At 48.9% G+C, this 14248-nt stretch overlaps 1 long non-coding RNA gene across 1 annotated transcript; it reads right to left on the minus strand.

The window, feature by feature from the left end:
- Positions 1-1005: 1005 nt before the first annotated feature.
- On the minus strand, positions 1006-13185 carry LOC140216039 (uncharacterized). Its single transcript, XR_011892686.1, has 2 exons — positions 12923-13185; positions 1006-2144 (listed from the first exon to the last, which is right to left on the minus strand). It is a non-coding gene; the product is annotated as an uncharacterized lncRNA (long non-coding RNA).
- Positions 13186-14248: the final 1063 nt, after the last annotated feature.

The following is a 14248-nucleotide window of genomic DNA, read 5'->3' on the forward strand; positions in this document are numbered from 1 at the left end:
GTTTAAATGTTGGCGTTAAGGATATATTTGTTGCGCATAGAAGGAATTTGAAGTTTTGTAGTGTAGTTAACTGAATGACAGCTACACACGCATAAGAAAAAAATTGTGCCAGGACTACTTAAACTCTGCAGTGTTTGAGTTTGACCAATTCTTGCGATTTTGCACATTTCGGATGACTGCAGGTCATTCATTAGTTATACCAGCTTTTGTACTTTTTAGACATGCTGTTTGCCCCGGTTTTATACAGTGGTCATAGATAGCCACACCACACCATGTTGGTAGAAGAATTCAGAATTTTAGTAAAATGGGGTTGCTCCATGTTGAGGTGCACCAGCATGTCATAGTAAGTGGAAGCCAGAAGCAGCAGCATTTTAAGGTATTGTGCCCCACCATGTAAAGTCAAATTATTGTGCCCCCCTCCACTCTCGCTGGCAAAACCTGCTGGTGGAGCATTGTGAGCAAGCTTTCGAGGTACGCTGCGCTCTTTCCAAAACAGCGTCCGAGGCAGCCATCTATTTTGCCTACAGGAAGAGAAGTCCCTGGCCAGGAGTGCATCGAACATACGGAAATAGCTGTCAATTGTGCTGCTGAACATCTAGAGATTTATAGTTTTGACCTCAGGTTGCAGAACACAGCAATGCTATAGCAAACAGTGTAGTGAAAGCTGTTTCACGGCTCTACCACGGCATAGCCAGCACGGCATGCATATACTATACACAAGCATGAGGTTTTAGCAGCAATACTTAACAGTAAATTGTATTTGTACAACTTCACTCTGTCTTTAACACTGCCAGGCTTTAAAATACATGAGAAGAGGTCACTGTCTTTCATTTGATGTGTTTATACAAAAAAAGTGTGTGCATGGAAGGGGTTAATTAAGGCTCCTTTGTCAAGCCAAAATGCTTCCTGGTATGATAAAGTGAAGCCTTGTGCATTTCAGTCTGCAGTTGCTCACTGCACTTTCAAAAGCGCAATCAGCACAGAGAGCACAGGAAAACACACAAGCAATGGTTCAGCAATTTATTTGAAACAAATGCAACTTTGTTTTACAGAAAGACCACATTCCAAAAAGGCAACCACATGCTATGCAGACAATACAGCCAACTTATGTTAATTGTACAGATGTTAACATGCCCTGCCTTTATATGTGGAAATGTTTCAAGTCTCAAAGTGTGCCCCTACTTTGTAGATTGTCCTTGGAACAATGGATGATTCAAACAAATGCTAAATTTAGCACCATTGCCACACTGATAGAAGAAAACTACATATTAAAATGGCAACTTCTTGGTGAACAGAAAAGGGTGTATAGTAAACTTCCAATAATCTGACTCCTGTTAATTTAATTTTTTCAGTTAATTCGAACCTGGCTGACGCCCATGCATTTCTATGGAATTAAACATTCATCATTTCGATCCTAAAACTGGTATTCGCCGTATAATGCGATCTTGACCAGACCCCAATAATGACCCCTTTTAGTGGCAGCCCATGCCTCAGTAGAGCTTAGGGAACAGTGAATGCGTCAAACAAATGCCATCTCTATGAAATGCCTATTTTTGACCCACCCGAGAAAGATTTTCAAGCAGTAACGGTAGCTGACAATGTCCGATTGTGGTACTTATCTGATTCTAACGAACACGTTTTGTTTTCAAAGGATATTGAGACGAAAATTGCCTAGCTGTGCAATCAATTGCGAAACTAAAACCGTGGTTGCACCATTCATATGCTTTACCACATATCATGGCTGTAATACGGCGAAGCTGGCTTTGGAAAATCAGCTGGCATTCTAAGAAATGAGGTACGCGTAGGTTTCTACTTTGGTTTGGAGTTAAGTCATTTCTTCTTTAGTTTTATACTGTGGACAAATAGAAATTTGATGCACGTTCGTTTCAGAGGCGTGTTACTCAAGCACATATTGCCAAATGAATCAACGGTGCTTCAGCAGGTTTTTGCATCTTAATTCGACCCGTCAGTCTCGTGAGGGTAGAATTAATGGAAGTTGATTCTATGAATTGCGTGATGAAGCACCAAGAAAGTTACCTTGCTCAGGTAGTGAAAAAGCATGGAGAAAGTGCTTCACACAACATCCACCAATGTTCTGTTGCAGATGCAAAAGCTGCCTCCCTTATCTGGAACAGAATAAATTCCTTTCGTAGGCAAAATAAAAAACAGAAAGAGAAGTCATCAAGGCATTCCACATCCATCTTATTCAGTCTTTACAGTGTTGCTACATCACCATTTGCTTAGCCTCCTATGACCTGATTCCCATGTTCTTCACCACCCAAGCAGTGTTTACTGTCAATTATTACTGCTTTCTGTAACCTCACCTGTAAATACTGTATGTTAACCTGTATGTTAACACTGAGCTATACGATAAGCTTAGTGAAAGTTAAAAAAGAATACTGGATGTTCATTTGTTTTTTTTTTTTAGAGATAAGAAGGGGTGCTTAGAAGCGAGCCACATTTGCAAAATGCTTGAATAAACAGCAACTACCCCGGTCATGCGCTAATTGTGGCCATGCTGTCCCTGCAAACTTCTTAATCTCATCCGCCCACTTAACTTTCTGCTGCCCCCTGCTACGCTTCCCCTCTCTTGGAATCCAGTCCATAACCCTTAATGATCATCGGTTATCTTCCCTCCTCATTACATGCCCTGCCCATGCCCATTTTTCTTGATTTCAAGTAAGATATCATTAACTCGCGTTTGTTCCCTCACCCAATCTGCTCTCATCTTATCCCCTTAATGTTACACCCATCATTCTTCTTTCCATAGCTCGATGTGTCGTCCTCAGTTTAAGTAGAACCCTTTTTGTAAGCCTCCAGGTTTCTGCCCCGTAGGTGAGTACTGGTAAGACACACCAGTTATAGACTTTTCTCTTCAGGGATAATGGCAACCTGCTGTTCATGATCCGAGAATGCCTGCCAAACGCACCCTAGCCCATTCTTATCCTTCTGATTATTTCGGTCTCATGATCCGGACTCACGGTCACTGCCTGCCCTAAGTAGATGTATTCCCTTACCATTTCCAGTGCCTCGCTACCTATCGTAAACTGCTGTTCTCTTCCGAGACTGTTAAAAATTGTTTTAGTTTTCTGCAGATTAATTTTCAGACCTACCATTCTGCGTTGCCTCTCCGGGTCAGTGAGCATGCATTGCAATTGGTCTCATGAGTTACTAAGCAAGGCAATATCATCAGCGAATCGCAAGTAACTAAGGTATTCTCCATCAACTCTTATCCCCAATTCTTCCCAATCCAGGTCTCTGAATACCTCCTGTAAACATGCTGTGAATAGCATTGGAGAGTTCGTATCTTCCTGCCTGACACCCTTCTTTATTGGGATTTTGTTGCTTTCTTTATGAAGGACTACGGTGGCTGTGGAGCTGCTGTAGATATCTTTCACTATTTTTACATATGGCTCGTCTACACCCCAATTGCATAATGCCTGCATGACTGCTGAGGTTTTGACTGAATCAAACACTTTCTTGTAATCAATGAAAGCTATGTATAAGGGGTGGTATTAAAATTAGATCTTTCGTCTCCTGCGATAGCTTACTGGTATCCTGTCTAACGAAGTTACAACCGACTTCTATTGCATACTCCTTAATGATGCCCATAAGATTTTCGTTCATTGCTTCAACACTAAGGTTCTCTTCCCGAGTTAAAGCCCTATACCTCTTCTGTGGCTTGATCCGAAATTCCTCCATTTTCCCTCTTACCGCTAACTCATTGATCGGCTTCCTATGTACCAGTTTTTTCCATTCCCTCCTCAAGTCTAGGCTAATTCGAGATCTTACCATCCTATGGTCACTGCAGCGCACCTTGCCGAGCACATACACATCTTGTATGATGCCAGGGTTAGCACAGGGTATGAGGTCTATTTCATTTTTAGTCTCGCCATTAGAGCTCCTCCACGTCCACTTTCGGTTATCCCGCTTGCGGAAGAAGGTATTCATTGTCCGCAAATTATTCCGTTCTGCACACTCTACTAATAACTCTTCCCTACTATTCCTAGAACCTTTGCCATATTCCCCCAATGACTTTTCTCCAGCCTGCTTCTTGCCTCTCCTGGCATTGAAGTCGCCCATCAGTATAGTGTATTTTGTTTTGACTTTACCTAGCTCGATTCCACGTCTTCATAGAAGCTTTTGACTTCCTGGTTATCATGACTAGATGTAGCGGCGTAGACCTGTATGACCTTCAATTTGTACCTCTTATTAAGTTTCACAGCAAGACCTGCCACCCTCTCGTTAATGCTATACAATTCCTGTATGTTACCAGCTATATCCTTATTAAACAGGAATCCGACTCCTAGTTCTCGTCTCTCCGCTAAGCCCTGGTGGCACAGCATGTGCCCGCTTTTTAGCACTGTATATGCTTCATTTGTCCTCCCAACCTCACTGAGCTCTATTATATACCATTTAATGCCCGCTAATTCCTCCAATAGCACTGTTAGACTCTCCTCACTAGAAAACGTTCTAGCGTTAAACATTGCCAGGTTCAGATTCCAATGGCGGCCTGTCCAGATCCAGAGATTCTTAGCACGCTCTGCTGCATCACAGGTCTGACCGCCGCAACGGTCAGTTGCTTAGTAGCTGCTGGGGACTGAGGGCCGAGGTTTGATTGTTCTATTCATACAGAAGGTCAAGGACTGGCCAAGTACTGTACCAAGGTGGCCAATCCTGCTCTGGTGAGGGAGTGCATTACCGGTTCTGGTCACCAAGGTCAGGCCACCAGGCCTGTTTCTACAGCTGTATCAACATGTGGATTTTTTTTTATCCAGTCGAAAATTGCATGGCACCGGGATTTGAACCATAGGCCTTTTGCACGTGAGGCAGATGCTCTACCTCTACGCTATCGCATCGGGGCGCAAGTAGTAAGTAATTATACAGAAAGCGTTTTATTTACTGTAATTGGAGCAGATTAGTTCGACCACTCAAGGAGTGGGAATGGTTCAACTGTCAGAACCCCAACAAAAGGACTGGAATCACATAAACCACAACTCTGAAGGAATGAAGTGGGGATAGAATGGAGCGCCCCCACTCTGCAATTCTGCACCATGCCGATATATCCTGTTCTTGGGCAATGCCAGTGCAGCTCTAGAACCACAACGACGACCGCACTACCAGGGCGAAACACATCGAAGGCCCGTCAGCTGCTGCATGAGCACGTGCTGCCAACGAACAATCCTGCACAACATATTATATATATATATATATATATATATATATATATATATATATATATATATATATATATATATATTGAGAAGAGGTTTATTGGCGGCTCCTAAGGCAAAAGCGCAGCGACCGGGAACGGCGAGACAGCCCGAAGCACTGTCCAAAAAAGGCGACAGTAATCAACAGCGCGAGCGGAGCCGAGCCGCGCGTTGGCGATGTGTCTGTGCCGCGAGGCGCGTCTTCTTCTTCACAATCTCCCCCCCGGACAAAAAGAGCCATCCTGGCGCCTTAAGAATCGAGAGGCAGAGGGTCATGGTAGGGCTTCAGACGCGAGACGTGGACAATGTCACGTCCACGCCGGCGCAAGTCTTCAGGGGGTGACAGTGGCTCAACTAGAAAATTCACCGGAGATGTTTGCTCCAAGACTCGGTAAGGCCCTTCGAATTTTGGGACGAGTTTCGAGGAAAGCCCCGGAGTCTGGAAAGGCACAGACAACCACACAAGAACGCCTGGAGCGTAGGTGGTGTTCGGAAGCGTGTCGGTGCGGTTTTCTTTCTGGCGCTGCTGTTGCTCGGCCGTAAAGGAGCGCGCTAGCTGGCGGCATTCTTCGGCCTGTCGGGCGATGTCGGACACAGGTAGACACTCGGAGGCGTCAGAACGGTATGGAAGGAGCGTGTCGATGGTATGCGTAGGCTGGCGGCCATACAGGAGGAAGAAAGGTGAAAATCCCGTAGTGGCCTGGATCGCGGTGTTGTACGCGAACGTGATGAATGGAAGGATGCGGCCCAGTTACCATGATCAGATGCCATGTACATCGACAGAATGTCACCAAGTGTGCGGTTAAATCGCTCTGTGAGTCCGTTAGTCTGGGGGTGGTATGCCGTGCTTGTCCGATGAATAATGCGGCATTCCGAGAGCAAACTTTTGACGACTTCGGAGAGGAAGGCGCGACCTCGATCACTGAGGAGTTCTCGAGGTGCGCCGTGTCGAAGCACGAAGCGATGTAGAACGAAAAAGGCTACATCCCGTGCCGTAGCACTTGGTAAAGCAGCAGTTTCGGCGTAGCGTGTCAAGTGGTCGACAGCAACTACGATCCACCGATTGCCGTCTGGCGTCATAGGAAGCGGGCCGTATAGGTCGATGCCGACGCGATCGAAGGGTGTGGCAGGGCACGGGAGCGGCTGCAAGGCACCAGACGGGCGTAAAGGCGGCGATTTGCGGCGTTGACAGTCAAGACAGCACCGAACAAACTTTTGTACAAAATTGTACATGCCGCGCCAGTAGTAGCGGTGGCGAATTCGTTCGTACGTCTTGAAGACTCCGGCGTGGCCACACTGTGGATCGTTGTGGAAAGCGGCACATATTTGTGACCTTAAGCTGCGGGGAATCACCAGAAGCCACCGACGGCCTTCAGGAGAGTAATTGCGTCGGTGGAGCAGCTGGTCATGAATGGCAAAATGAACTGCTTGGCGTCGGAGGGTTCGGGATACAGGCATGGTCGATGATCCAGAAAGATAGTCGAAAAGAGAAGCGATCCACGGGTCACGACGTTGTGCGGTGGCAAAGGAGTCCATGTCGAGAGATGAGATGGAGTGTGCGGAAGTTGTTCCGCAGGCCGAGTCTGGAGGTAAAGGTGAACGAGACAGAGCGTCGGCGTCGGAGTGTGTTCGCCCACTGCGGTATACGACGCGAATATCGTACTCCTGGATGCGTAATGCCCAACGGGCTAGGCGGCCAGTGGGATCTTTCAAGTTGGCAAGCCAACAAAGCGCGTGGTGATCTGTGACCAAGTCGAATGGGCGCCCGTACAGGTATGGTCGGAACTTGCCAAGTGCCCATACTAAGGCCAAGCACTCTTTTTCGGTCACGCTGTAATTGGCCTCAGGCTTCGTCAGCGTGCGACTCGCATAGGCGACTACGTATTCGGGGTAGCCTGGCTTTCGTTGGGCGAGGACGGCGCCGAGACCGACCCCGCTGGCATCTGTGTGTACCTCAGTTGCAGCTGACGGGTCGAAATGGCGAAGAATAGGTGGGGAGGTGAGAAGACGACGCAGCGTAGCGAAGGCGGAGTCACATGCAGGGGACCAGGAGGAGAGGGTGGTGTCACCGCGCAGAAGTTGAGTCAATGGCGCCATGATCGATGCGAAATTGCGAACAAAGCGCCGGAAATATGAGCATAGGCCCACAAAGCTCCGAAGTTCTTTGATGGTCTGAGGCTTCGGAAACTCAGCGACTGCTCGAAGTTTTGCAGGATCGGGTAGAACGCCGTGCTTGGACACAACGTGGCCTAAAATGGTGAGCTCTCGCGCGGCGAAGCGGCACTTCTTGAGGTTGAGTTGGAGGCCAGCGTTCGTTAGACAGGTCAAAACAAGTCTGAGGCGGAGCAGGTGAGTCGGAAAATCAGGCGAGAAAACCACGACATCGTCGAGGTAACACAGACATATGGACCACTTGAGGCCACGCAGCGTGTTGTCCATGAGTCGTTCAAAGGTGGCAGGGGCGTTACAAAGCCCGAACGGCATTACGTTAAATTCATATAAGCCGTCAGGCGTAATGAATGCGGTTTTCTGGCGATCGGCTGCAGCCATCGGTACCTGCCTGTACCCCAAACGCAAGTCAAGGGACGAGAAGAATTCTGCTCCCTGAAGACTGTCGAGGGCGTCGTCGATGCGCGGCAAAGGATAGACGTCTTTGCGCGTTACCTTATTTAGCCGACGGTAGTCGACGCAAAAGCGAATAGACCCGTCCTTCTTGCGAACGAGAACGACAGGCGACGCCCAGGGACTGTGCGAAGGTTGAATAACGTCACGGCGCAGCATATCTTCGACTTGGGTGGTAATGACACGACGCTCTTCGGCCGAGACGCGGTAGGGTCGTTGACGTAACGGCTGATGTGAACCGGTGTCAATGTAGTGCTGCACTTCCGACGTGCGGCCCAGGTGAGGTTGTGAAACGTCGAATGAACTTCTAAAGTGGTGCAGGAGATCAAGAAGGTCGGCGCGTTCGGCAGGTGTGAGGGTATCGGCGATGGCACTCGAGAATGCATCCTTGGACGTCTCTTCAAGCGCGGAAATCGAAGACGACTGGCCGGAGTCGACATCAAAAGAGTCTCCGGGGACGTCAACCAAAGACGAAGAGTCGAGGAGTTCCACGATGCCAAGGCATTCACCAACGAGCAATGTAATCGGCGCACAGAGGGGATTGCAGAAGTATATATTGCTACAGCCGCCAGCCATGTCAAGTGTTGCGAAGGGTAGTCGGAGAGATTTACGGCTCATGAAGACGTCGGAAGGTGTGAAGAGGACCGTTGCATCAGTGATGGCATCGCAAGAGACGGGTACGAGAGCGAAGGAGCCAGGTGGAATATCTGTGTCCTCGCGCACGTTAAGTTTAGAAGGGCGGTCACAATCTTCGTGCGAGGGTGCGTCACAAGGAAAAAATTCAACTTCGCCGCGTGCGCAGTCGATCACGGCTTTATGACGGGATAAGAAGTCCCATCCGAGGATGACGTCATGCGAGCAGGTGGGAAGAACAATGCACTCGACTATGTAGACAATGCCGTGAATAAGCACACGTACAGTACAGGCTGCGTGCGGAGTGACGTGCTGAGCGCTTGCCGTACGAAGCGACAGTCCAGAAAGCGGCGTGGTCACCTTGCGCAGCGAACGGCACAGTTTGGCGGCTATCACAGAAACGGCTGCGCCGGTGTCCACAAGAGCGAATGCAGGAACACCTTCTACACTTATTTCGACCACGTTAGCAGGACAGGCGCGAGGACTTGGACAGTTCGAATGGGGCGCAGTTCTTGCCTCGTGAACTGCGACGTTCAGTTTTCCTGGTCAGGTGGTGCGGGTCGCCGACGCATTGGGGAGAGCGAGCGTCGGCGAGGGGATGGCGAGCGACGCGAAGGAAATTCTGGAAGGTCAGCACGAGCATACGGTTGGTGGGAAGGAGTGGCGTATTGGCGAAAGGGCTGGCTGCCGTACTGGAAGGGCCGAGAGGCGTCGCCGAACGCTTGAGGCCGACGTCGGCAATATCGGGCGACGTGTCCAGGAGTACAGCAAGAATAGCAGATGGGACGATTATCAGGCGTCCTCCAAGGATTAGCTCTCGGTGCGGTCCAAGATGCAGCATGGGCTTCCGGTGGCACCGGTTGGGAATGGGTCGCGAAAGACGCAGGCGGAGGCCTGCGTACTGCCTGCGCGTACGTAAGAGGCGCAGCCACAGGCAGGACTGGCTGCGCATAGGTGCGAGGAGTCGCGACAGGCTGCACTGCCAGAGCAGAGTTGAGATTCGTGGCTGCAGGCGGCTGATGGTGTGCGGAAGGGACAACTTGAGCGACCTCTTCGGAGATGAGAGTGCGGAGCGTGTTTGGAAGACTGGAGGTGGGCTCCTGAGTGAAGGGGACTAAAGAAAGTTGGCGGGCAACTTCCTCACGCACGAAGTCCTTGACCCGTTGAAGTAATGAGCATGGGTCGTACATGCTGTCAAGGCTTGCCACCAAGTCGTCGCTGCCCAGAGCACGCCGAGTCGAAGCGCGTTGCTTGCGTAACTCATCATAACTTTGGCATAGGCTGACGACTTCGGACACAGTGCGCGGATTCCTGGCTAGAAGCATCTGGAAAGCGCCGTCATCGATGCCCTTCAGTATATGGTGAATTCGCTCAGCTTCGGGCATTGCCGCGTTGACTCGTTTACACAGGTCCACGACGTCTTCAATGTAGCTCGTGAATGTTTCTGCCGTCTGCTGTGCTCGGGCGCGCAAGCGTTGTTCAGCGCGCAGTTTGCGAACAGCGGGTCGGCCGAACACTTCTGTAAAGGTTGTCTTAAAGATTGACCATGTGGGTAAGTCACTTTCGTGGTTGTGAAACCAGAGTTGGGCAACACCAGCCAGATAAAAGATGACGTGGGTTAACTTCGCTGGATCATCCCACTTGTTGTGCGCGCTCACCCGTTCATATGACGCCAGCCAGTCTTCTACATCTTCGTCGTCTGCACCGCTGAAGATCTTGGGGTCGCGTTGTCGTGCAACGCCGGTGCAAGTGACGGACTGTGGCGTCGGCGCCGTTTGGGATGAGCTGTCGGTCATGGCAGGCGATAGCGTTCTTGATCGCAGCTCCAGGGTTACAAGCGACGGGGTTTGAGTCCCAGCACCTCCACCAATTGAGAAGAGGTTTATTGGCGGCTCCTAAGGCAAAAGCGCAGCGACCGGGAACGGCGAGACAGCCCGAAGCACTGTCCAAAAAAGGCGACAGTAATCAACAGCGCAAGCGGAGCCGAGCCGCGCGTTGGCGATGTGTCTGTGCCGCGAGGCGCGTCTTCTTCTTCACAATATATATATATATATATATACACACGCGCAGTGCACAGACTGGTACCCTAGGTAGGGGCTAGGACTCGCAAAAACTATAGTGTTCTCCACAAATGTGACGAGTACCAGGCCACCAAACTCCTTGCCCTGTGCACGTTGCTGTCTATCTCCATGAGCCTAGATCCTGATGCAACCACTGGTGCCACACTGCTATTTTCAAAGGCCACCACTAGGTGAAGCGCCAGGGACCGCCCAGGCCAGGGGACATCGGCTTGGTCCGATACACAAACGACAGTAAACTTCGAATTGACAGGACTACGAATTGGATTAGTAAATTCTTAACTAACCGGTACCAATTTGTAACTACTAATTAACTTTCTTCTCCGCGATCGCTAGTAAGATCTGGTGTGCCACAAAGCTCTGTATTCAGCTCAATTTTATTCCACCACAAACATGGCTTCACACAATAGTTTTGTTTGAAAACATATGCGAGTGCATATGCTTGTATCGGACAGCGAGAATAATTAAGAGTCAGTAAGCAATGTCAAATACATGCAATCTGGCTTACAAAACAAAAGGAACTGGTCACTATTTAGTAATAGTTTTCCTTTGTGTGAAACAACTTCACCCTTGAAAAGTTCCTCATTTTCTCTTCAACATGGCGATGTGTCGCCTCGCGCGCGATCTGGATCGGATACCCGACCTAGGTTACACGCTCTACGCAGACGACATCACGCTGTGGACGAGCAGAGGTTCACTTGGGGATGAGGAATATACGCTCCAAAGTGCAGTATTAGCGGTGGAGAAATTTTCTAGATGGAGTGGCCTGAAGTGCGCACCCGAAAAATCTGAGGTTATCCGGATACACGCGAAAGGCTACAAATCCAGAGGATCGATTAGCATCGTGGTTGAGGGCCAATCAGTCCAAGAGGTACCCACGATGCGAGTCCTGGGTTTGTGGCTTCAGAGCGACGGGAGAGCAGTACAGACACTCAAGACCCTCAAATCCACAGCCAACAACATAGCCCAAATGATACGTCGCGTGACTTATCGAAAAGCGGGAATGCGAGAAGACAATACCCTAAGGCTCGTACAGGCTTTAGTGGTTAGTCGAATAACGTATGGCTTGCCGTACCAAATCCTGAACAGGGAGGAGGAAAAGCAGGCTAACACAATAATCCGAACCGCTTTCAAAGCTGCTCTGGGCCTGCCTAAATGTACTTCAACGGAGCGCATGTTAGCTTTGGGAGTGCACAATACTTTCGACGAACCGAGGCAAGTCACCCTAATGTAACAGAGGGAGCGCCTCAGCTTCACAAAAACTGGTAGGGCAATATTGGCTAGACTCAATATCCCAGCATACCCCATTTATCTCACAGAGCAGGCCGTACCTCTCCCTCCTTCGATGAGATCCAAAATTACAGTAGCCCCAATTCCAAAGAATATGCATCCCGACTACAACAAAGAAAGGTGCCAAGCACACGCACAACACATTCAATCAGCCTACTCTAATAACCATAGGTACAACACGTACTACACAGGCGCAGCTCTGTATGCAGAGGCGACCGGGCAGCGCTACCAAAGGAGGTACGCCCTGACAGTCGTGAACGCTATCAGCCAACAGCATATTACCGCGTCGGCCATGGCGGGATCCCCCACCTTGGCTGAAATATTAGCAGTGGCGATCGCACTCGTTCACGCGGAGCGTTCGCAAAGGGACTCGGTCGTGGTCACGGACTCCCAGGAGACATGTCGCATGTTTCTCAAGGGGCACGTGACTGCGGCTAGCCTTGCGATAATCCCCAAATCTTTCAACCACCATCATTGCCTACTCTGGTGCCCGGGCCACGCGGGGGTACAGGGGAACGAAAAGGCTAACGCGTTAGCTCAAGGGTTCACTAACCGAGCGACGGCGTCCTCTTCTAACCTCAACCACCCGCACTACCCCTCACAAAATTCCACCAATTTAAATGCCAAAGACATCCTTGCTGATCAGCGTGGAGTCCGAAGAAAATACCCGCCGCCTCACCCGCAACTTAACGGGGAAGAGGCCGCCGATTGGCGTAAAATACAGACCGGGTTTTCCCCCATTTAAGGTTGCTAAACGCCATGTATCCCACTCGTTATAGGGTGCGGTGGCATACCTACCCTAATACACATAACCTGGGAGTGCACTAAGCACCCTCATAGGCCAAATACCAGTAGGACAATGGAGCAGTGGGAGGCACAGCTCGCCAGCTCCGACCTGGCAGGACAAAAGTCCTTAATTAGCCAGGTCAGGCAGGCGGCAGAGGCCAGCGGGGCCCTGGACTGAGAGGCTCCGACCACCCCTCCTTCAGATCTTTACAATTTCAATAAAGTTTCTCTCTCTCTCCTCATTCTACAAAGGTTTATATAGTGAAATATAGAAATATTTGGATGTATTTGAGTTATCACCTGGCCCAAGGAACTTCTAGTGGCAGCCTGTCTCGATCTCGCAATTCCTGGCACTGCCCAATATACAGCATGCTTGACTGCTGCAGTGGTCAAGTGCTCTGCAGCTGTAGGAAACCGAGGGATAAGGGTTGATTGCACAATTTATGGCATTTCCAAATTTTTAACTTAGTACCATCTCTATACTATGTCGACACTATGCCACTAGACCATTGCTGTGCTGCAGTCATCATAATATTAATTACTCATCGTATACACAAGCTAGACAACTGCTTAGGCAAAATTTTAAACTGCGCGAGGAAGACAGGACGTGAACTGAAACATAGACACACACAAAGAACAGGCTTCCAACTGGTTTTATTTTGTGAAAGCAAAGAATATATAAGGTACTTCAATATAGTAAAACAAGGAGCAATTGCAAATAATTTGTGCACGAGGTATTGACGAAAAATATCATGGCCATGTATGCATTACGAGTGCAGGAGTGTCTTAATGTGCCCATCTAAGACTTCAATTCTTTCCTTGAGAATCTCCTCTTGCAGTGCAGGAGCTGCGACAGCAAAAGCTGCCTGCCTTATGAGGAACAGAATAAATTCCTTTCGAAGGCAAACTCAAGAACAGAAAGAGAAGTCATCAAGGCATTCCACATCGCTAAAAGGTGTGACAACTAAGTTAGCTCACCTTCTTGATCCCTATCAAGGAAAGAAATAGAATTCTTAGATGGGCACATTGGGACTCTACTGCGCTCTTAATGCACAGGTGGCGTTGCTATTTTTTGTCACTTCCTCATGCACAATTTCTTTGCGAATGTTCTTTGTTTTGCCATTTTGAAGAACCTTATAAACTCTCTGCCTTCACCAAACAAAGCCAGTCGGAAGTCTACACTTTGTGCATGCATCTATGTTTTTGTTCATGTCCTGTTTTCCTCGCAGAGTTTAAAATTTTGCTGAAGCTACGAGCTGACTAGCCCAAAACATGCCTTACTTCAGTGTACAGCTGGGCTTGTTGGTAAAGCTACACAATGCAGCTCAAGTGTGTGTCTGCTCTTCCGTGTTCTCATGATGTGGCTCAGCCTTGAGTGCATGTGTAGTTTCAATACTGGCTACTATATTTTAACGACTAATACAATTTCTATCTTCAACTTCCAGCCAGACAGAGTACTTCATACTACATTCTGAACATTGCTGCAGTGTAGCAGGATTTCTGTCTAATGCATTGGCCTCTACCACCAAATGCCTGAGAAATTAAAAAAAGTTATATAGATTCCAAGCACAGTGGGGATTCATGTTACAGGAGGCATACTGCAGGTAAATGGCTACATAGTGTTGG

The sequence above is a fragment of the Dermacentor andersoni genome, chromosome 2, assembly GCF_023375885.2.
Source record: "Dermacentor andersoni chromosome 2, qqDerAnde1_hic_scaffold, whole genome shotgun sequence".
Classification (NCBI taxonomy): Eukaryota; Metazoa; Arthropoda; class Arachnida; order Ixodida; family Ixodidae; genus Dermacentor; species Dermacentor andersoni.